This window comes from Apodemus sylvaticus, chromosome 1 (assembly GCF_947179515.1).
Source record: "Apodemus sylvaticus chromosome 1, mApoSyl1.1, whole genome shotgun sequence".
In the NCBI taxonomy this organism is placed as follows: Eukaryota; Metazoa; Chordata; class Mammalia; order Rodentia; family Muridae; genus Apodemus; species Apodemus sylvaticus.
Genome location: NC_067472.1, coordinates 152,660,152 through 152,680,654, shown reverse-complemented (window position 1 = coordinate 152,680,654; position 20,503 = coordinate 152,660,152). Strand labels below are relative to the sequence as shown.

The 20,503-nt window shown below is 45.3% G+C and overlaps 7 non-coding genes across 7 annotated transcripts; all 7 read right to left on the bottom strand.

Annotated features, from left to right (window-relative positions):
• Positions 1-1,680: 1,680 nt before the first annotated feature.
• On the bottom strand, positions 1,681-1,774 carry LOC127676367 (small nucleolar RNA SNORD116). Its single transcript, XR_007975848.1, has one exon. It is a non-coding gene; the product is annotated as a small nucleolar RNA SNORD116 (small nucleolar RNA).
• Positions 1,775-4,325: 2,551 nt separating this feature from the next.
• Positions 4,326-4,419, bottom strand: LOC127676366 (small nucleolar RNA SNORD116). Its single transcript, XR_007975847.1, has one exon. It is a non-coding gene; the product is annotated as a small nucleolar RNA SNORD116 (small nucleolar RNA).
• A 2,548-nt stretch (positions 4,420-6,967) lies between these two features.
• On the bottom strand, positions 6,968-7,061 carry LOC127676365 (small nucleolar RNA SNORD116). The gene has a single exon (XR_007975846.1). It is a non-coding gene; the product is annotated as a small nucleolar RNA SNORD116 (small nucleolar RNA).
• Positions 7,062-7,976: 915 nt separating this feature from the next.
• On the bottom strand, positions 7,977-8,070 carry LOC127676364 (small nucleolar RNA SNORD116). The gene has a single exon (XR_007975845.1). It is a non-coding gene; the product is annotated as a small nucleolar RNA SNORD116 (small nucleolar RNA).
• Positions 8,071-10,621: 2,551 nt separating this feature from the next.
• Positions 10,622-10,715, bottom strand: LOC127676363 (small nucleolar RNA SNORD116). The gene has a single exon (XR_007975844.1). It is a non-coding gene; the product is annotated as a small nucleolar RNA SNORD116 (small nucleolar RNA).
• Positions 10,716-13,266: 2,551 nt separating this feature from the next.
• On the bottom strand, positions 13,267-13,360 carry LOC127676361 (small nucleolar RNA SNORD116). The gene has a single exon (XR_007975843.1). It is a non-coding gene; the product is annotated as a small nucleolar RNA SNORD116 (small nucleolar RNA).
• Positions 13,361-15,911: 2,551 nt separating this feature from the next.
• LOC127676468 (small nucleolar RNA SNORD116) lies at positions 15,912-16,004 on the bottom strand. The gene has a single exon (XR_007975945.1). It is a non-coding gene; the product is annotated as a small nucleolar RNA SNORD116 (small nucleolar RNA).
• Positions 16,005-20,503: the final 4,499 nt, after the last annotated feature.

Sequence of the window (20,503 nt, the reverse complement as noted above, 5' to 3'; positions counted from 1 at the left end):
AAATATGTCCTTTCAGGGATGTCGATCCGGTCCACATAAGTATCTTCCATCATGGATCTTATCCTACTCTGACTTCTTCAACTGGCTACTGGAATGAGGCAGAAATCAAACAAGTAAACTGATTCTGCTTTCAAGCTCATAAGTAGCAGGCTTTACTGGCCCTGGAACAACATATCTCTCTGACTCTCTGTATCTCTCTCTCAATATTTTTCTCTAGCTCTCTCTCCATCTTTGTCTCTGTCTCTTGGTGTTTGTATGTTATGAGTGTGTTCGTATAGAGGTGCGTATGCTGGGGTTTGTGGGGGCGGTCTTTGTGTTTCTTTGTGTGTGTTTCTGTGTGGCTCTCGCACTTTCCTTGATAAGCTCTCAGTGGTGGTTTCATGCCTCTTTGGTCCATCTTTTGTGTTCTCTTTTGTCTCTTGTGAATAGTTCGTCTTTCATGAGACCACCATAGTTTATCTGCTATGCAATGATTTTTCCTTCCTCAAAAGAATTATCACGACAAACCCTTAAGTAGCACCAACAGAGCATGCCACATTGGGACTTAGATCCTCTTATCCATGGTGCAAATTGACTCATGGCCATAAATTTAATCAACTATGCAACCTCCATTTAAAAATTCCAGTTTTTCTTTGAAAGTGCCAATGAACATTGGTCTCAAGCTAGGTTTCAAGGATATCCTGAGACCCATTGAGCATTTCCTCCTATGAACAGCTAGCAATTGGCTTTAAGGTAGATTTAAATCACTATCTCAGAAAATATAATAGTACCATGATCCATGAGTTTGTAGTTTTGAAGGAAGATCGTTCCGGTATTTTCTCATAAGCCTACCATTGTGAGCAGATCTCAAGGATCTGTAACTTTGACATTGTGAAGGAGGCCAGGAACAATGTGGAAAGATATCAAGGGATATCTCAAACACACGATTTAACGGATATCTCCACCACACTATTTAAGACAAATGCATTCATTAAATGTGGAGGTTCCTGCCCAATCTCCCTCCACACATCAATTTCAGTCACAGGTCTGCAAATCTCATGCTTTGACTTGAGTCCACCAACGGCTCATGAATCCAGGGACATAAGGAATTGTGTCAATCAGGTGGAACCTTACAGGAGACATGTATAGCATCATCTCTAATTGATCAACCTTGCTCTATTTCTAAGCTATTAGCATGGGAATCTTGCAGACTTCAGGCCACAAAGTCCCCTCTTGTCCACTTTAATCTTCCACAGTCTATAAAAGTGCCCAAGCTATGCTACTGAATCAGGCTACACTTCTCCTGCAGCCTGCACTCCATTGTCTCTCTGCCTGGCAACACAAGTGTGTTATCATTCATGTCAGCATTTCAGAAAAGCCTCAAACCCATATGAACAGCCAAACTTTGGTGCCAAACCTATTCCTTCTGCTTGAAATTCCAGTGTCCTTTAGGGCTGCACAACACTCCTTGAGCAAGCGGCTCTACCTTCTAAGTCCCTGCCAAGAATGTCATCAAAAGCTACGGGAGCAAGCCACAAGAACAAAAGGGCCTGCCATGGCCTCGGCCATGGTTTCCTGAGGAGTAGGACAAGCACATACCCATTTTTAGTGTGTCTGGCTAAAGCCCGAGTAAGCAAGGGCAAAGGGGTGCTTGGCCTGCATGTTTCTGATGCCCATAGGACCTGGGGGACCCCAGGTGCCGGACCTCAGTTTCGATGAGAGTTGCGGTACTGAGTTTTCACTCATTTTGTTCAGCTTTTCCAAGGAATGTTTGACTGGGAATCATCATCGATCCAAGCACTCTGCAGTGCCTTTCACAAAGACCTTGTGGGTACTCTGGAGTGCTTGGGTGTTGGGAGAGCAAGGAACTGCCGGCCATTGCCCATTCATTTCCAGGGATCAATCAATCGGCCTAAGCTCCAAACAAGGGAGAACCGGAGGCCCTAATCCTGCTTCGTGTCCCTAAAGCACAGGGCACAAACCATACAGTTCCTCACAGCTATACCAAGACCTGAGCACATTGAGTTCCTGGAGCAAATTCATGTGTTCCTTACCTTTTCTCTAAGGTACCCTTGAGCAAGGCAGCAACAGTTAGCCAGTTCATCGGATGATCAGTGCGGTGCCATGACCAGTCAACCAATGTTGGTGTGTTCATTTCTTCTGAGTGTCACCACGGGCCCTTGCTGGAATTGAATGCCACCCTGTGAAGACAGCAAGAGCACATGCCGCCATTTTAGTGGGATCCATGCAAAGCAAGAATGAAGATGAGCTTACTGAGTCCTTTGGGCTTGTCAGATTTTACAGACACCCATAACACTCCTGCTCTTGTCAACCTGTAGGCTTCCTCCATACACAAAAGGGCTATGTGTCCACTCTGACCTCGGCTGGGGATATAGCACGCCCTTTGTTATCAAGTGCTTGCTAGGCCTTCACCTCCATCCAAGGCCTTAAGGATGAAATGTGAGCTGCTCCACTGATGAACCGCAAGTTCCAAGATGACCTGAACACCAACCTACTCGACAACAGTTCTCTACTATATTAACAAGAAATTAAGGGCACATGATACAGCATGTAGCAAGAAAATTGCACTAACATGGGCAATCACACTTCTGCTTCAGTATAAAAGGTGAGAATGTGGAGTCGGCTCTGGGGAAGTTCACCACAAATATGTCCTTTCAGGGATGTCGATCCGGTCCACATAAGTATCTTCCATCATGGATCTTATCCTACTCTGACTTCTTCAACTGGCTACTGGAATGAGGCAGAAATCAAACAAGTAAACTGATTCTGCTTTCAAGCTCATAAGTAGCAGGCTTTACTGGCCCTGGAACAACATATCTCTCTGACTCTCTGTATCTCTCTCTCAATATTTTTCTCTAGCTCTCTCTCCATCTTTGTCTCTGTCTCTTGGTGTGTGTATGTTATGAGTGTGTACGTATAGAGGTGCGTATGTGGGGGTTGTGGGGGGGTGTTTGTCTTTGTTTCTATGGTGTGTGTTTCTTTGTGGCTCTCTCACTTTCCTTGATAAGCTCTCAGTGGTGGTTTCATGCCTCTTTGGTCCATCTTTTGTCTTCTCTTTTGTCTCTTGTGAATAGTTTGTCTTTCAAGGGACCACCATAGTTTATCTGCTATCCATTGATTTTTCCTTGCTGAAAAGAATTATCTCGACAAACCCCTCGGTAGCACCAACAGAGGCATGCCACATTGGGACTTAGATCCTCTTATCCATGGTGCAAATTGACTCATGGCCATAAATTTAATCAACTATGCAACCTCCATTTAAAAATTCCAGTTTTTCTTTGAAAGTGCCAATGAACATTTGTCTCAAGCTAGGTTTCAAGGATATCCTGAGACCCATTGAGCATTTCCTCCTATGAACAGTTAGCAATTGGCTTTAAGCTAGATTTAATTCACTATCTCAGAAAATATAATAGTACCATGATCCATGAGTTTGGAGTTTTGAAGGAAGATCGTTCCGGTATTTTCTCATAAGCCTACCATTGTGAGCAGATCTCAAGGATCTGTAACTTTGACATTGTGAAGGAGGCCTGGAACAATGTGGAAAGATATCAAGGGATATCTCAAACACGAGATTTAACGGATATCTCCACCACACTATTTAAGACAAATGCATTCATTAAATGTGGAGGTTCCTGCCCAATCTCCCTTCACACATCAATTTCAGTCACAGGTCTGCAAATCTCATGCTTTGACTTGAGTCCACCAACGGCTCATGAATCCAGGGACATAAGGAATTGTGTCAATCAGGTGGAACCTTACAGGAGACATGTCTAGCATCATCTCTAATTGATCAACCTTGCTCTATTTCTAAGCTATTTGCATGGGAATCTTGCAGACTTCAGGCCACAAAGTCCCCTCTTGTCCATTTTAATCTTCCACAGTCTATAAATTGCCCAAGCTATGCTACTCAATCAGGCTACACTTCTCCTGCAGCCTGCACTCCATTGTCTCTCTGCCTGGCAACACAAGTGTGTTATCATTCATTTCAGCATTTCAGAAAAGCCTCAAACCCATATGAAGAGCCAAACTTTGGTGCCAAACCTATTCCTTCTGCTTCAAAATCCAGTGTCTTTTAGGGCTGCACAACACTCCTTGAGCAAGCGGCTCTACCTTCTAAGTCCCTGCCAAGAATGTCATCAAAAGCTACGGGAGCAAGCCACAAGAACAAAAGGGCCTGCCATGGCCTCGGCCATGGTTTCCTGAGGAGTAGGACAAGCACATACCCATTTTTAGTGTGTCTGGCTAAAGCCAGAGGAAGCAAGGGCAAAGGGGTGCTTGGCCTGCCTGTTTCTGATGCCCATAGGACCTGGAGGACCCCAGGAGCCGGACCTCAGTTTCGATGAGAGTTGCGGTACTGAGTTTTCACTCATTTTGTTCAGCTTTTCCAAGGAATGTTTGACTGGGAATCATCATCGATCCAAGCACTCTGCAGTGCCTTTCACAAAGACCTTGTGGGTACTCTGGAGTGCTTGGGTGTTGGGAGAGCAAGGAACTGCCGGCCATTGCCCATTCATTTCTAGGGATCAATCAATCGGCCTAAGCTCCAAACAAGGGAGACCGGAGGCCCTAATCCTGCTTCGTGTCCCTAAAGCACAGGGCACAAACCATACAGTTCCTCACAGCTCTACCAAGAATTAGCACATTGAGTTCCTGGAGCAAATTCATGTGTTCCTTACCTTTTCACTAAGGTACCCTTGAGCAAGGCAGCAACAGTTAGCCAGTTCATCGGATGATCAGTGCGGTGCCATGACCAGTCAACCAATGTTGGTGTGTTCATTTCTTCTGAGTTTCACCACGGGCCCTTGCTGGAAAGGAATGCCACCCTGTGAAGACAGCAAGAGCACATGCCGCCATTTTAGTGGGACCCATGCAAAGCAAGAATGAAGATGAGCTTACTGAGTCCTTTGGGCTTGTCAGATTTTACAGACACCCATAACACTCCTGCTCTTGTCAACCTGTAGGCTTCCTCCATACACATAGGGGCTATGTGTCCACTCTGACCTCGGCTGGGGACATAGCACGCCCTTTGTTAACAAGTGCTTGCTGGGCCTTCACCTCCATCCAAGGCCTTAAGGATGAAATGTGAGCTGCTCCACTGATGAACCGCAAATTCCAAGATGACCTGAACACCAACCTACTCGACAACAGTTCTCTACTATATTAACAAAAATTAAGGGCACATGATACAGCATGTAGCAAGAAAATTGCACTAACATGGGCAATCACACTTATGCTTCAGTATAAAAGGTGAGAATGTGGAGTCGGCTCTGGGGAATTTCACCACAAATATGTCCTTTCAGGGATGTCGATCTGGTCCACATAAGTATCTTCCATCATGGCTCTTATCCTACTCTGACTTCTTTAACTGGATACTGGAATGAGGCAGAAATCAAACAAGTAAACTGATTCTGCTTTCAAGCTCATAAGTAGCAGGCTTTACTGGCCCTAGAACAACATATCTCTCTGACTCTCTGTATCTCTCTCTCAATATTTTTCTCTAGCTCTCTCTCTGTCTTTGTCTCTGTCTCTTGGTGTGTGTATGTTATGAGTGTGTATGTATAGAGGTGCGTATGTGGGGGTTGTGGGGGGGTGTTTGTCTTTGTTTCTTTGTGTGTGTTTCTGTGTGGCTCTCTCACTTTCTTTGATGAGCTCTCAGTGGTGGTTTCATGCCTCTTTGGTCCATCTTTTGTCTTCTCTTTTGTCTCTTGTGAATAGTTCGTCTTTCAAGGGACCACCATAGTTTATCTGCTATCCATTGATTTTTCCTTGCTGAAAAGAATTATCACGACAAACCCCTCGGTAGCACCAACAGAGGCATGCCACATTGGGACTTAGATCCTCTTATCCATGGTGCAAATTGACTCATGGCCATAAATTTAATCAACTATGCAACCTCTATTTAAAAAATCCAGTTTTTCTTAGAAAGTGATAATGAACATTGGTCTCAAGCTAGGTTTCAATGATATCCTGAGACCCATTGAGCATTTCCTCCTATGAACAGCTAGCAATTGGCTTTAAGGTAGATTTAAATCACTATCTCAGAAAATATAATAGTACCATGATCCATGAGTTTGTAGTTTTGAAGGAAGATCGTTCCGGTATTTTCTCATAAGCCTACCATTGTGAGCAGATCTCAAGGATCTGTAACTTTGACATTGTGAAGGAGGCCTGGAACAATGTGGAAAGATATCAAGGGATATCTCAAACACACGATTTAACGGATATCTCCACCACACTATTTAAGACAAATGCATTCATTAAATGTGGAGGTTCCTGCCCAATCTCCCTCCACACATCAATTTCAGTCACAGGTTTGCAAATCTCATGCTTTGACTTGAGTCCACCAACGGCTCATGAATCCAGGGACATAAGGAATTGTGTCAATCAGGTGGAACCTTACAGGAGACATGTCTAGCATCATCTCTAATTGATCAACCTTGCTCTATTTCTAAGCTATTTGCTTGGGAATCTTGCAGACTTCAGGCCACAAAGTCCTCTCTTGTCCACTTTAATCTTCCACAGTCTATAAAAGTGCCCAAGCTATGCTACTCAATCAGGCTACACTTCTCCTGCAGCCTGCACTCCATTGTCTCCCTGCCTGGCAACACAAGTGTGTTATCATTCATGTCATCATTTCAGAAAAGCCTCAAACCCATATGAAGAGCCAAACTTTGGTGCCAAACCTATTCCTTCTGCTGCAAATTCCAGTGTCCTATAGGCCTGCACAACACTCCTTGAGCAAGCGGCTCTACCTTCTAAGTCCCTGCCAAGAATGTCATCAAAAGCTACGGGATCAAGCCACAAGAACAAAAGGGCCTGCCATGGCCTCGGCCATGGTTTCCTGAGGAGTAGGACAAGGACATACCCATTTTTAGTGTGTCTGGCTAAAGCCCGAGGAAGCAAGGGCAAAGGGGTGCTTGGCCTGCCTGTTTCTGATGCCCATAGGACCTGGAGGACCCCAGGTGCCGGACCTCAGTTTCGATGAGAGTTGCGGTACTGAGTTTTCACTCATTTTGTTCAGCTTTTCCAAGGAATGTTTGACTGGGAATCATCATCGATCCAAGCACTCTGCAGTGCCTTTCACAAAGACCTTGTGGGTACTCTGGAGTGCTTGGGTGTTGGGAGAGCAAGGAACTGTCGGCCATTGCCCATTCATTTCTAGGGATCAATCAATCGGCCTAAGCTCCAAACAAGGGAGAACCGGAGGCCCTAATCCTGCTTCGTGTCCCTAAAGCACAGGGCACAAACCATACAGTTCCTCACAGCTCTACCAAGACCTGAGCACATTGAGTTCCTGGAGCAAATTCATGTGTTCCTTACCTTTTCTCTAAGGTACCCTTGAGCAAGGAAGCAACAGTTAGCCAGTTCATCGGATGATCAGTGCGGTGCCATGACCAGTCAACCAATGTTGGTGTGTTCATTTCTTCTGAGTGTCACCACGGGCCCTTGCTGGAAAGGAATGCCACCCTGTGAAGACAGCAAGAGCACATGCCGCCATTTTAGTGGGACCCATGCAAAGCAAGAATGAAGATGAGCTTACTGAGTCTTTGGGCTTGTCAGATTTTACAGACACCCATAACACTCCTGCTCTTGTCAACCTGTAGCCTTCCTCCATACACATAGGGGCTATGTCTCCACTCTGACCTCAGATGGGGACATAGCACACCCTTTGTTATCAAGTGCTTGCTGGGCTTCACCTCCATCCAAGGCCTTAAGGATGAAATGTGAGCTGCACAACACTCCTTGAGCAAGCGGCTCTACCTTCTAAGTCCCTGCCAAGAATGTCATCAAAAGCTACGGGATCAAGCCACAAGAACAAAAGGGCCTGCCATGGCCTCGGCCATGGTTTCCTGAGGAGTAGGACAAGGACATACCCATTTTTAGTGTGTCTGGCTAAAGCCCGAGGAAGCAAGGGCAAAGGGGTGCTTGGCCTGCCTGTTTCTGATGCCCATAGGACCTGGAGGACCCCAGGTGCCGGACCTCAGTTTCGATGAGAGTTGCGGTACTGAGTTTTCACTCATTTTGTTCAGCTTTTCCAAGGAATGTTTGACTGGGAATCATCATCGATCCAAGCACTCTGCAGTGCCTTTCACAAAGACCTTGTGGGTACTCTGGAGTGCTTGGGTGTTGGGAGAGCAAGGAACTGCCGGCCATTGCCCATTCATTTCTAGGGATCAATCAATCGGCCTAAGCTCCAAACAAGGGAGAACCTGAGGCCCTAATCCTGCTTCGTGTCCCTAAAGCACAGGGCACAAACCATACAGTTCCTCACAGCTCTACCAAGACCTGAGCACATTGAGTTCCTGGAGCAAATTCATGTGTTCCTTACCTTTTCTCTAAGGTACCCTTGAGCAAGGCAGCAACAGTTAGCCAGTTCATCGGATGATCAGTGCGGTGCCATGACCAGTCAACCAATGTTGGTGTGTTCATTTCTTCTGAGTGTCACCACGGGCCCTTGCTGGAAAGGAATGCCACCCTGTGAAGACAGCAAGAGCACATGCCGCCATTTTAGTGGGACCCATGCAAAGCAAGAATGAAGATGAGCTTACTGAGTCTTTGGGCTTGTCAGATTTTACAGACACCCATAACACTCCTGCTCTTGTCAACCTGTAGCCTTCCTCCATACACATAGGGGCTATGTGTCCACTCTGACCTCGGATGGGGACATAGCACGCCCTTTGTTATCAAGTGCTTGCTGGGCTTCACCTCCATCCAAGGCCTTAAGGATGAAATGTGAGCTGCTCCACTGATGAACCGCAAATTCCAAGATGACCTGAACACCAACCTACTCGACAACAGTTCTCTACTATATTAACAAGAAATTCAGGGCACATGATACAGCATGTAGCAAGAAAATTGCACTAACATGGGCAATCACACTTCTGCTTCAGTATAAAAGGTGAGAATGTGGAGTCGGCTCTGGGGAAGTTCACCACAAATATGTCCTTTCAGGGATGTCGATCTGGTCCACATAAGTATCTTCCATCATGGCTCTTATCCTACTCTGACTTCTTCAACTGGCTACTGGAATGAGGCAGAAATCAAACAAGTAAACTGATTCTGCTTTCAAGCTCATAAGTAGCAGGCTTTACTGGCCCTGGAACAACATATCTCTCTGACTCTCTGTATCTCTCTCTCAATATTTTTCTCTAGCTCTCTCTCCGTCTTTGTCTCTGTCTCTTGGTGTGTGTATGTTATGAGTGTGTGTGTATAGAGGTGCGTATGTGGGGGTTTGTGGGGGGCGGTGTTTGTCTGTGTTTCTTTGTGTGTGTTTCTGTGTGGTTCTCTCACTTTCCTTGATAAGCTCTCAGTGGTGGTTTCAGGCCTCTTTGGTCCATCTTTTGTCTTCTCTTTTGTCTCTTGTGAATAGTGCGTCTTTCATGGGACCACCATAGTTTATCTGCTATGCAATGATTTTTCCTTGCTGAATAGAATTATCACGACAAACCCCTCAGTAGCACCAACAGAGGCATGCCACATTGGGACTTAGATCCTCTTATCCGTGGTGCAAATTGACTCATGGCCATAAATTTAATCAACTATGCAACCTCCATTTAAAAATTCCAGTTTTTCTTTGAAAGTGCCAATGAACATTGGTCTCAAGCTAGGTTTCAATGATATCCTGAGACCCAATGAGCATTTCCTCCTACGAACAGCTAGCCATTGGCTTTAAGGTAGATTTAAATCACTATCTCAGAAAATATAATAGTACCATGATCCATGAGTTTGTAGTTTTGAAGGAAGATCGTTCCGGTATTTTCTCATAAGCCTACCATTGTGAGCAGATCTCAAGGATCTGTAACTTTGACATTGTGAAGGAGGCCTGGAACAATGTGGAAAGATATCAAGGGATATCTCAACACACGATTTAACGGATATCTCCACCACACTATTTAAGACAAATGCATTCATTAAATGTGGAGGTTCCTGCCCAATCTCCCTCCACACATCAATTTCAGTCACAGGTCTGCAAATCTCATGCTTTGACTTGAGTCCACCAACGGCTCATGAATCCAGGGGCATAAGGAATTGTGTCACTAAGGTGGAAACTTACAGGAGACATGTCTAGCATCATCTCTAATTGATCAACCTTGCTCTATTTCTAAGCTATTTGCGTGGGAATCTTGCAGACTTCAGGCCACAAAGTCCTCTCTTGTCCACTTTAATCTTCCACAGTCTATAAGAGTGCCCAAGCTATGCTACTCAATCAGGCTACACTTCTCCTGCAGCCTGCACTCCATTGTCTCCCTGCCTGGCAACACAAGTGTGTTATCATTCATGTCAGCATTTCAGAAAAGCCTCAAACCCATATGAAGAGTCAAACTTTGGTGCCAAACCTATTCCTTCTGCTTCAAATTCCAGTGTCCTATAGGCCTGCACAACACTCCTTGAGCAAGCGGCTCTACCTTCTAAGTCCCTGCCAAGAATGTCATCAAAAGCTACGGGATCAAGCCACAAGAACAAAAGGGCCTGCCATGGCCTCGGCCATGGTTTCCTGAGGAGTAGGACAAGGACATACCCATTTTTAGTGTGTCTGGCTAAAGCCCGAGGAAGCAAGGGCAAAGGGGTGCTTGGCCTGCCTGTTTCTGATGCCCATAGGACCTGGAGGACCCCAGGTGCCGGACCTCAGTTTCGATGAGAGTTGCGGTACTGAGTTTTCACTCATTTTGTTCAGCTTTTCCAAGGAATGTTTGACTGGGAATCATCATCGATCCAAGCACTCTGCAGTGCCTTTCACAAAGACCTTGTGGGTACTCTGGAGTGCTTGGGTGTTGGGAGAGCAAGGAACTGCCGGCCATTGCCCATTCATTTCTAGGGATCAATCAATCGGCCTAAGCTCCAAACAAGGGAGAACCGGAGGCCCTAATCCTGCTTCGTGTCCCTAAAGCACAGGGCACAAACCATACAGTTCCTCACAGCTCTACCAAGACCTGAGCACATTGAGTTCCTGGAGCAAATTCATGTGTTCCTTACCTTTTCTCTAAGGTACCCTTGAGCAAGGCAGCAACAGTTAGCCAGTTCATCGGATGATCAGTGCGGTGCCATGACCAGTCAACCAATGTTGGTGTGTTCATTTCTTCTGAGTGTCACCACGGGCCCTTGCTGGAAAGGAATGCCACCCTGTGAAGACAGCAAGAGCACATGCCGCCATTTTAGTGGGACCCATGCAAAGCAAGAATGAAGATGAGCTTACTGAGTCTTTGGGCTTGTCAGATTTTACAGACACCCATAACACTCCTGCTCTTGTCAACCTGTAGCCTTCCTCCATACACATAGGGGCTATGTGTCCACTCTGACCTCGGATGGGGACATAGCACGCCCTTTGTTATCAAGTGCTTGCTGGGCTTCACCTCCATCCAAGGCCTTAAGGATGAAATGTGAGCTGCTCCACTGATGAACCGCAAATTCCAAGATGACCTGAACACCAACCTACTCGACAACAGTTCTCTACTATATTAACAAGAAATTCAGGGCACATGATACAGCATGTAGCAAGAAAATTGCACTAACATGGGCAATCACACTTCTGCTTCAGTATAAAAGGTGAGAATGTGGAGTCGGCTCTGGGGAAGTTCACCACAAATATGTCCTTTCAGGGATGTCGATCTGGTCCACATAAGTATCTTCCATCACGGCTCTTATCCTACTCTGACTTCTAAAACTGGCTACTGGAATGAGGCAGAAATCAAACAAGTAAACTGATTCTGCTTTCAAGCTCATAAGTAGCAGGCTTTACTGGCCATGGAACAACATATCTCTCTGACTCTCTGTATCTCTCACTCAATATTTATCTCTAGCTCTCTCTCCGTCTTTGTCTCTGTCTCTTGGTGTGTGTATGTTATGAGTGTGTGTGTATAGAGGTGCGTATGTGGGGTTTGTGGGGGGCGGTGTTTGTCTGTGTTTCTTTGTGTGTGTTTCTGTGTGGTTCTCTCACTTTCCTTGATAAGCTCTCAGTGGTGGTTTCATGCCTCTTTGGTCCATCTTTTGTCTTCTCTTTTGTCTCTTGTGAATAGTGCGTCTTTCATAGGACCACCATAGTTTATCTGCTATGCAATAATTTTTCCTTGCTGAATAGAATTATCACGACAAACCCCTCAGTAGCACCAACAGAGGCATGCCACATTGGGACTTAGATCCTCTTATCCATGGTGCAAATTGACTCATGGCCATAAATTTAATCAACTATGCAACCTCCATTTAAAAATTCCAGTTTTTCTTTGAAAGTGCCAATGAACATTGGTCTCAAGCTAGGTTTCAATGATATCCTGAGACCCAATGAGCATTTCCTCCTACGAACAGCTAGCCATTGGCTTTAAGGTAGATTTAAATCACTATCTCAGAAAATATAATAGTACCATGATCCATGAGTTTGTAGTTTTGAAGGAAGAACGTTCCGGTATTTTCTCATAAGCCTACCATTGTGAGCAGATCTCAAGGATCTGTAACTTTAACATTGTGAAGGAGGCCTGGAACAATGTGGAAAGATATCAAGGGATATCTTAAACACACGATTTAACGGATATCTCCACCACACTATTTAAGACAAATGCATTCATTAAATGTGGAGGTTCCTGCCCAATCTCCCTCCACACATCAATTTCAGTCACAGGTCTGCAAATCTCATGCTTTGACTTGAGTCCACCAACGGCTCATGAATCCAGGGACATAAGGAATTGTGTCAATCAGGTGGAACCTTACAGGAGACATGTCTAGCATCATCTCTAATTGATCAACCTTGCTCTATTTCTAAGCTATTTGCGTGGGAATCTTGCAGACTTCAGGCCACAAAATACCCTCTTGTCCACTTTAATCTTCCACAGTCTATAAAAGTGCCCAAGCTATGCTACTTAATCATGCTACACTTCTCCTGCAGCCTGCACTCCATTGTCTCTCTGCCTGGCAACACAAGTGTGTTATCATTCATGTCAGCATTTCAGAAAAACCTCAAACCCATATGAAGAGCCAAACTTTGGTGCCAAACCTATTCGTTCTGCTTCAAATTCCAGTGTCCTTTAGGGTTGCACAACACTCTTTGAGCAAGCGGCTCAACCTTCTAAGTCCCTGCCAAGAATGTCATCAAAAGCTACGGGAGCAAGCCACAAGAACAAAAGGGCCTGCCATGGCCTCGGCCATGGTTTCCTGAGGAGTAGGACAAGCACATACCCATTTTTAGTGTGTCTGGCTAAAGCCTGAGGAAGCAAGGGCAAAGGGGTGCTTGGCCTGCCTGTTTCTGATGCCCATAGGACCTGGAGGACCCCAGGTGCCGGACCTCAGTTTCGATGAGAGTTGCGGTACTGAGTTTTCACTCATTTTGTTCAGCTTTTCCAAGGAATGTTTGACTGGGAATCATCATCGATCCAAGCACTCTGCAGTGCCTTTCACATAGACCTTGTGGGTACTCTGGAGTGCTTGGGTGTTGGGAGAGCAAGGAACTGCCGGCCATTGCCCATTCATTTCTAGGGATCAATCAATCTGCCTAAGCTACAAACAAGGGAGAACCAGAGGCCCTAATCCTGCTTCGTGTCCCTAAAGCACAGGGCACAAACCATACAGTTCCTCACAGCTCTACCAAGACCTGAGCACATTGAGTTCCTGGAGCAAATTCATGTGTTTCTTACCTTTTCTCTAAGGTACCCTTGAGCAAGGCAGCAACAGTTAGCCAGTTCATCGGATGATCAGTGCGGTGCCATGACGAGTCACCAATGTTGGTGTGTTCATTTCTTCTGAGTGTCACCATGGGCCCTTGCTGGAAAGGAATGCCACCCTGTGAAGACAGCAAGAGCACATGCCGCCATTTTAGTGGGACCCATGCAAAGCAAGAATGAAGATGAGCTTACTGAGTCTTTTGGGCTTGTCAGATTTTACAGACACCCATAAAACTCCTGCTCTTGTCAACCTGTAGGCTTCCTCCATACACATAGGGGCTATGTGTCCACTCTGACCTCGGCTGGGGACATAGCACGCCCTTTGTAATCAAGTGCTTGCTGGGCCTTCACCTCCATCCAAGGCCTTAAGGATGAAATGTGAGCTGCTCCACTGATGAACCGCAAATTCCAAGATGACCTGAACACCAACCTACTCGACAACAGTTCTCTACTATATTAACAAGAAATTAAGGGCACATGATACAGCATGTAGCAAGAAAATTGCACTAACATGGGCAATCACACTTCTGCTTCAGTATAAAGGGTGAGAATGTGGAGTCGGCTCTGGGGTGGTTCACCACAAATATGTCCTTTCAGGGATGTAGATCTGGTCCACATAAGTATCTTCCATCATGGCTCTTATCCTACTCTGACTTCTAAAACTGGCTACTGGAATGAGGCAGAAATCAAACAAGTAAACTGATTCTGCTTTCAAGCTCATAAGTAGCAGGCTTTACTGGCCCTGGAACAACATATCTCTCTGACTCTTTGTATCTCTCTCTCAATATTTTTCTCTAGCTCTCTCTCCGTCTTTGTCTCTGTCTCTTGGTGTGTGTATATTATGAGTGTGTGTGTATAGAAGTGCGTATGTGGGGGTTTGTGGGGGGGTGTTTGTCTGTGTTTCTTTGTGTGTGTTTCTGTGTGGCTCTCTCACTTTCCTTGATAAGCTCTCAGTGGTGGTTTCATGCCTCTTTGGTCCATCTTTTGTCTTCTCTTTTCTCTCTTGTGAATAGTTCGTCTTTCATGGGACCACCATAGTTTTTCTGCTATGCAATGATTTTTCCTTGCTGAAAAAAATTATCACCACAAACCCCTCGGTAGCACCAACAGAGGCATGCCACATTGGGACTTAGATCCTCTAATCCATGGTGCAAATTGACTCATGGCCATAAATTTAATCAACTATGCAACCTCCATTTAAAAATTCTAGTTTTTCTTTGAAAGTGCCAATGAACATTGGTCTGAAGCTAGGTTTCAAGGATATCCTGAGACCCATTGAGCATTTCCTCCTATGAACAGCTAGCAACTGGCTTTAAGGTAGATTTAAATCACTATCTCAGAAAATATAATAGTTCCATGATCCATGAGTTTGTAGTTTTGAAAGAAGATAGTTCCGGTATTTTCTCATAAGCCTACCATTGTGAGCAGATCTCAAGGATCTGTAACTTTGACATTGTGAAGGAGGCCTGGAACAATGTGGAAAGATATCAAGGGATATCTCAAACACATGATTTAACGGATATCTCCACCACACTATTTAAGACAAATGCATTCATTAAATGTGGAGGTTCCTGCCCAATCTCCCTCCACACATCAATTTCAGTCACAGGTCTGCAAATCTCATGCTTTGACTTGAGTCCACCAACGGCTCATGAATCCAGGGACATAAGGAATTGTGTCAATCAGGTGGAACCTTACAGGAGACATGTCTAGCATCATCTCTAATTGATCAACCTTGCTCTATTTCTAAGCTATTTGCGTGGGAATCTCGCAGACTTCAGGTTACAAAGTCCCCTCTTGTCCACTTTAATCTTCCACAGTCTATAAAAGTGCCCAAGCTATGCTACTGAATCAGGCTACACTTCTCCTGAAGCCTGCACTCCATTGTCTCTCTGCCCGGCAACACAAGTGTGTTATCATTCATGTCAGCATTTCAGAAAAGCCTCAAAACCATATGAGAAGCCAAACTTTGGTGCCAAACCTATTCCTTCTTCTTCAAATTCCAGTGTCCTTTAGGGCTGCACAACACTCCTTGAGCAAGCGGCTCTACCTTCTAAGTAACTGCCAAGAATGTCTTCAAAAGCTACGGGAGCAAGCCACACGAAAAAAAGGGACTGCCATGGCCTCGGCCATGGTTTCCTGAGGAGTAGGACAAGCACATACCCATTTTTAGTGTGTCTGGCTAAAGCCCGAGGAAGCAAGGGCAAAGGGGTGCTTGGCCTGTCTGTTCCTGATGCCCATAGGACCTGGAGGACCCCAAGTGCCGGACCTCAGTTTCGATGAGAGTTGTGGTACTGAGTTTTCACTCAATTTGTTCAGCTTTCCAGGGTATGTTTGACTGGGAATCATCATCGATCCAAGCACTCTGCAGTCCCTTTCACAAAGACCTTGTGGGTACTCTGGAGTGCTTGGGTGTTGGGAGAGCAAGGAATTGCCGGCCATTGCCCATTCAATTCTAGGGATCAATCAATGGGCCTAAGCTCCAAACAAGGGAGAACCAGAGGCCCTAATCCTGCTTCGTGTCCCTAAAGCACAGGGCACAAACCATACAGTTCCTCACAGCTCTACCAAGACCTGAGCACATTGAGTTCCTGGAGCAAATTCATGTGTTCCTTACCTTTTCTCTAAGGTACCCTTGAGCAAGGCAGCAACAGTTAGCCAGTTCATCGGATGATCAGTGCGATGCCATGACCAGTTAACCAATGTTGGTGTGTTCATTTCTTCTGAGTGTCACCACGGGCCCTTGCTGGAAAGGAATGCCACCCTGTGAAGACAGCAAGAGCACATGCCGCAATTTTAGTGGGACCCATGCAAAGCAAGAATGAAGATGAGTGGGCGGCGGCGGTAGCAGTGGCTGCTCCAGCTGAAGGGCCATCAGTGGTGGAACCAAGGCGACACAGGGTCCAGTTAGGCCCTGCGCCCACGACCACTGACCTTCGCTGACCAGCCGGGCGGCAAGCAACTGCGGTTCTGCGGAGCCTTTCGCTGCACGGAAGCCACTTCAGAACTCGGCTGCCCGCCAGTCAGGAGAGACTCACCGCCATCTTGATCCCGGGCTCCAGAGATCGGTCAGACTGAGGTACACAAACTTAATCCTAGGCCCAACACCGCAGGGGTCTGAGCCAGACGGGCGTTGGCCTTCACCCAGGCCCTGGGCTGTTCGAGTAGCCATCGGGGCGCCAACCCAGCCAGGAGTTTTTTTTTTTTGCCCCGGCCGGTGCACGCGCCGCCATTTTGTCTACAGGAGCCAGAGTGCTCAGGAGGGCAGAGACTGCTAACAAGCGTAGCCTGAGGCTAACAAAACGGGGGTCTAGGCCCCAAAAGGCACAGGACTGACCCCAAGAACTGGGCGGCTTGTTGGGCCATCTGTGTGTCAACTAGCCCAGGAGGTTATTAGCACAACAGACTCTCCCGGTGCTTTCGCGGAGTGCGGACGCGCACGCCCGCCATCCGGGTCACCTGGCGGACCCAAATAACAGACATAGCCCTAGGGGAACTTTGCTCGGACCTTGGCCTCCCAAGCGTTTGCCTGGACTCAGGGCCCAGGCGGCAAGGCTAACCTAGTGTGCGCCAGCCCGGTTGGGGAAATCGGCTGCCCAGCGGAGTGAGCGGAGCACAGGGGAGGTCACAGCAACATTCACCTTCGGAGCTCCCTGGGGGTGCACACGGGTTCCACCTGGTCCACAGACACAATCTGGGGCAAGGCCTCAGGCAGAAGCCCCCAGCTCAACTCTCTCCGCTTCAGATCAGCCTGGGAGGCCGCCACATCTCCAGGTCCCTCAAGAGGCTAGTGGGGGCTTCCGGGCGGCCAGCTGGGAGAAGTCGTGTGCTCCAATAAATCCTGCTGGCCCCAGCGGGAGCCTTCAGGTGCCTGCTTCGGGATCTGAACAGCCTGGACAGCAGCACCCTGTCTACAGGCATTGCAGGGTGTAAGCTGTGCACCAGAGGCCAACGGGGAAGGGGCAGCTTGCACTGGTGAGTCCAGCACTGACAAGACCAAGTAACACCAGTGAGAGCTAGATGGCAAAAGGCAAACGCAGAAACGTCACTAACAGAAATCAAGGCAATATGGCAACATCTGAACCAAATTCTCCTCTCCCAGCAAGTCCTGGATACCCCATCACACCAGTAAAACAAGATTTGGATTTAAAATCACTGGTCATGATGCTGGTACAGGAACACATGAAGGACATTGAGGAGAAAATGGATCAAAAGTTAGAAGCCCTTGCAAGGGAAACACAAAAATCATTGAAAGAAATCCAGGAGAATACAAAAGCCAACAAGGAGGAAATGCAAAAAACACTTAAAGAAATACAGGAGAACTTTGCTCAACAGGCTGAGGTCATGAAAGACGAAACACAAAAATCTCTTAAAGAAATACAGGAGAACTTTGGTCAACAGGCTGAGCTCATGAAAGAGGAAACACAAAAATCTCTTAAAGAATTACAGGAAAACACAAACATGCAAGGGAAGGAGCTAAGCAAAACCATCCAGGATCTAAAATCAGAAGTAGAAACAACTAAGAAAACTCAAAGGGAGACAACTTTGGAGATAGAAAGCCTTGGGAAGAAATCAGGGGACAGAGATGCAAATATCAACAACAGAATACAAGAGATAGAAGAAAGAATCTCAGATGCTGAAGATTCCATAGAAACCATGGACTCAACAGTTAAAGAAAATGCAAAGTGCAAAAAGCTTGTAACCCAAAATATCCAGGAAATCCAGGACACAATGAGAAGACCAAACCTAAGGATTATAGGCATAGATGAGAGTGAAGATTTACAACTTAAAGGGCCAGCAAACATCTTCAATAAAATTATGGAAGAAAACTTCCCTAACCTAAAGAGAGAGATGCCCATGAATATACAAGAAGCCTACAGAACTCCAAACAGACTGGACCAGAACAGAAATACTCCCCGTCACATAATAATCAAAACACCAAATGTTCTAAACAAAGAAAGAATACTAAAGGCAGTAAGAGAAAAAGGCCAAGTAACATATAAAGGAAGACCTATCAGAATCACAGCAGACTTTTCACCTGAGACTATGAAGGCTAGAAGGTCCTGGGCAGATCTCATGCAGACTCTAAGAGAACACAAATGCCAACCAAAACTACTATATCCAGCAAAACTCTCAATCACCATAGATGGAGAAACTAAGATATTTCACGACAAAACCAAGTTCACCCAATATCTATCCACAAACCCAGCCCTAAAAAGGATAATAGGAGGACAACACCAATACAAGGAGGGAAACTCCACCCTGAAAAAAGCAAGATAGTAACCTTTCATCAAACCCAAAAGAAGTTAAGCAATCAAATTTAAAAAATAACGTCAAAAATGATAGGAAGTAACAATCACTATTCCTTAATATCTCTTAACATCAATGGACTCAATGCCCCAATAAAAAGACACAGACTAACTGACTGGATACGTAAACAGGACCCTACATTTTGCTGCTTACAGGAAACACACCTCAGGGTCAAAGACAAACACTACCTTAGAGTAAAAGGCTGGAAGACAATTTTACAAGCAAATGGTCTCAGGAAACAAGCTGGAGTAGCCATTTTAATATCAGATAAAATTGACTTTCAACCCAAAGTCATCAAAAGAGACTCTGAGGGACACTTCTTGCTGGTCAAAGGAAAAATACAACAAGAAGAACTCTCAATCCTGAACATCTATGCTCCAAATGCAAGGGCACCCTCTTTCATAAAAGAAACTTTATTAAAACTCAAAGCACACATTACACCTAACACAATAATTGTGGGTGACTTCAACACTGCACTTTCCTCAATGGACCGATCAGGAAAACAGAAACTAAACAAAGACACAATGAAACTAATTGAAGCTTTGGACCAATTAGACTTAACTGATATATATAGAACATTCTATCCTAAAACAAAAGAATATACCTTTTTTTCAGCACCTCATGGTACCTTCTCCAAAATCGACCATATAATTGGTCACAAGACAGACCTCAACAAATATAAAAAGATAGAACTAATCCCATGCCTCCTATCTGATCACTATGGAATAAAAGTGGTCTTCAATAGCAACAGAAATAACAGAAAACCCACATACACGTGGAAATTGAACAATACTCTACTCAATGACACCTTGGTCAAGGAAGAAATAAAGAAAGAAATTAAAGACTTTTTAGAACACAATGAAAATGAAAACACAACATACCCAAATCTATGGGACACAATGAAAGCAGTGCTAAGAGGAAAACTCATCGCCCTGAGTGCCTCCAAAAAGAAAATGGAGAGAGCATACATTACCAACTTAATGACACACCTGAAAGCCCTAGAACAAAAAGAAGCTATTTCACCCAGGAGGAGTAGAAGGCAGGAAATCATCAAACTCAGGGCCGAAATCAATCAAGTAGAAACAAAGAGAACCATACAAAAAATCAACAAAACTAGGAGCTGGTTCTTTGAGAAAATCAACAAGATAGATAAACCCTTAGCCAGACTGACCAAAGGGCACAGAGAAAGTATCCAAATTAACAAACTTAGAAATGAAAAGGGAGACATAACAACGGAAACTGAGGAAATCCAAAAAATCATCAGATCCTACTACAAGAGCCTGTACTCAACACAACTGGAGAATCTGGAGGAAATGGACAATTTCCTTGACAGATACCAAATACCAAAATTAAATCAGGACCAACTAGACCATCTAAACAGTCCCATAAAGCCTAAAGAAATAGAAGGAGTCATAGAAAGTCTTCCAACCAAAAAAAGCACAGGACCAGATGGTTTCAGTGCAGAATTCTACCAGACCTTCAAAGAAGAGTTAACACCAATACTCTTCAAACTATTCCACAAAATAGAAACAGAAGGAACACTACCC